Consider the following 3,546-nt stretch of genomic DNA (forward strand, 5'->3'; position numbering starts at 1 on the left):
TGAGCATGATGAAAACTAGATTGACAGTAATTCCCATGTGTCCTCGAGAGCACTTTGCTTTACATAAGAGTTCGTCTAGGCTTATCCTTTGCTACAAAAAGGATTGGCCACTTTGCTGCAATTTTGCTACACTTGTTACTTGTTACCCGTTACGAATTATCTTATCACAAAACTATATGTTATCGAAAATTTTAGTGTGTACAGAAAATACCTTGCTAAAAACCGCTTGTCATTTCCTTCCACTCCTCGTTGAGTTCGACACTCTTACTTATCGAAAGGACTATGATTGATCCCCTATACTTTTGGGTTATCAAGACTCTTTTCTGGCGCCGTTTCCGAGGAGTGAAGCGCCTTTGGTGAATGGAATTTGGTAAGGAAAAATTTATATTTTGTGCTGAAATTTACTGTCACTTGTCACTATGGAAAATCATCCTTTGAGGGGTTTGTTCGGGGTATCTTCACCTCGACCGGAAGAACAAGAAGTTGCACCTCAACCTACTGCACCTATTGAAAATATTTATTATGAAATTCCTTCGGGTGTGATAGAGAAACTGCTAGCTAATCCTTATGCAGGAGATGGAACACTACATCCTAATTTGTGTCTAATCTATGTGGATGAAGTTTGTGAATTATTTAAGCTTGCAGGTTTGCCCGGAGATGAAGTCAAGAAGAAGGTCTTCCCTTTATCTTTCAAGGGAAAGGCATTGACATGGTATAGGCTATGTGATGATATTGGAGCTTGGAATTACAACCGATTGAAATTGGAATTTCATCAGAAGTTTTATCCTATGCATCTGGTTCATTGTCATCGGAATTATATATATATATATATATATATATATATATATATATATATATATATATATATATATATTGGCCTCGTGAAGGAGAAACTATCGCTCAAGCTTGGGGTAGGCTTAAGTCAATGTTATATTCCTGCCCCAATCATGAGCTCTCAAGAGAAATTATTATACAGAATTTTTTTGCTCGGCTTTCTTGTAATGATCAATCCATGCTCGATACTTCTTGTATTCATTCTTTTATGAGGAAGACAATTGAATTCTGATGGGATCTTTTGGAAAGAATTAAATGCAACTCTGAAGATTGGGAGCTCGACAAAGGTAAGGAGTCAGGTATAAACCTTGAGTTCGATAGTGTTAAATCCTTTATGGATACTGATGCTTTTCGTGAATTTAACACTAAATACGGACTTGACTCTGAGATAGTAGCTTCTTTCTGTGAATCATTTGCTAGTTGCTACTCATGTTGATCTCCCTAAGGAGAACTGGTTTAAATATCATCCTACCATTTAAGTAAAAATAGTAGAACTGTCGGGGGGAAACGACACCTATGGAATCACTGGGATCCCTTCTACGGTTGGCGGCACGGGTTGTGCAAAGAGCGGGTCTGGTAGCCAGCACAAAGATCGTTTACCCAGGTTCAGGCCACAAGGATGCGTAATACCCTAGTCCTGCTTTGGTGTATATTTGAGTGTTCTTGAGCTTTCGAACTAGCTGTGGTGCGTGTGTTGTCCAAACGACCCGAATCCCTCTCTTGTACGCCTCGAGCCTCCTTTTATGGACAAAAGGGGTTGCCACAGTGGCACACAGGAGGTGGAAAAGTATATATACTCTTATGGAAGGTGATGACTTCACATATAAGAAGTATGTAGCATGAAATTTGTTGAGGGTTGACAAACGTAGTTTTGGTCATTGTTGCAATTAATAGCAAATAATAAAGAAAGAGAGATCTCACATATAAATATATTATCTTGGACATATTTTGCGATTGTGAGCACTCATTAAAATATTATATGCTAAAAGGTTGATGTTGGACAAGGAAGACAACATAATGAGTTATGTTTTCTTATATCCGAATAGAAGTTATATTGTCATGGATCCTCCAACATGTTGAGCTTTCTTCTCATGCTATGCTAGCCAAATCTTCTGCACCAAGTAGAGATACTACTTGTGCATCCAAAACCCATCGACCTAGTTTTATCATGAGAGTCCACTATATCTACCAATCTATTGAGCAAGATCCTTCAAGTAAGTTGTCATCGGTGCAAGCAATAAAAATTGATATCTAAATATGTATGATCTTTTAGTGTGAGGAAAATAAGCTTTATACGAACTTGTGATATAGAAGAAATAAAAGTGGTGGACTGCATAATAAAGTTCTTTATCACAAGCGGCAATATAAAGTGACGTTCTTTTGCATTAAGATTTCATGCATCCAACCATAGAAGCGCATGAAAACCTCTGCTTCCCTCTGCGAAGGGCCTATCTTTTATTTTTCTCTCCTACCTTTATACAAGAGTCATGGTGCTCTTCACCCTTCCTTTTTACACTTACTCTTTTTGGCAAGCACTATATGTTGGGGAAAGATCCAGACATACATATCCACTCGGATGTTGGTGATCATAATTTATTATTGTTGACATTACCCTTGAGGTAAAAGGTTGGGAGGCGAAATTATAAGCCCTTGTCTTTCTCTGTGTCCGATTGAAGCTTTGATCTCATAAGTATCGCGTGAGTGTTAGCAATTATGAAAGACTAAAAGATGGTTGAGTATGTGAACTTGCTACATAAAAGCTCTAACATTGACTCTTTCTGATATTATGATAAATTGCAATTGCTTCAATGACTGAGATCATAGTCTGTTAGTTTTCAATGAAGTTTTTGATTCATACTTTACCTTGTGAACGAATTATCACTTTAGCATAAGAAGTTATATGACAATATGTTGTTGTTCTAAGGATGATTGTGATGCCTTGTAACATCCCAAATTTTCAATTTGGAATGTTATACATTAGATCATCATTGCATAGCATATTTTATTGCATTTTGGCAAATCCTCGAAAATCCTAAGCAACTCAAGGCCCTCGGAGAGAGTTGGGGATTTTTCGCGGTTTCATATTTGACTTTATCAAATAATGAAACGAGGATTTGAGGTTTTAATTATTTTTCACTCCGAAAAATACTTCGTATTAAAATATATGAGAGGAGAAAATATGACTTCTCCAAAATAATTGAAATATTGGAGGAAATATATTAAAATCAAATATTTGATTTTATTTGGATTTTATTTGCAATTTTAATTGCATTAGAAAAAAATTGCATGCTTTCAAAACTGCATTTTTGGGCCAAGAAAATGTTCATCTCGTTGTAATTATTTTAATTAGACGGTGAAAATTTGTTTTGGCATTTTTGGAATTTTATTTATTTTTCTATGATTTTTCTTAGGTTCGGTGAAATTATTTATAAAAAAAGGTCGCGAGCGCGCCGACTGGGCCGAAGCCCAGCCGACGCCCAGCTCCTCGCGTGGCCCAGCGCCGCGTCTCCCTCCCGAGCATGCCAACCGCCGCCACCCGTGTCCTGGTCGGACACGACCCCGCCGCCGTCGCCCCCTCCCCAAGGCAGCAGCACCCCCTCTTAAATACCCCAGCCCCGCCGCCTCCCTCTCCTCACCCCACCCCGACGCCCGAAGCCGCCTCCAGGAGCCGACCCCGCTGCCGAAGGAGCTCACCGCCGGAGCCCGAACGCC

The sequence above is a fragment of the Triticum aestivum genome, chromosome 3D (genome assembly GCF_018294505.1).
Source record: "Triticum aestivum cultivar Chinese Spring chromosome 3D, IWGSC CS RefSeq v2.1, whole genome shotgun sequence".
In the NCBI taxonomy this organism is placed as follows: domain Eukaryota; kingdom Viridiplantae; phylum Streptophyta; class Magnoliopsida; order Poales; family Poaceae; genus Triticum; species Triticum aestivum.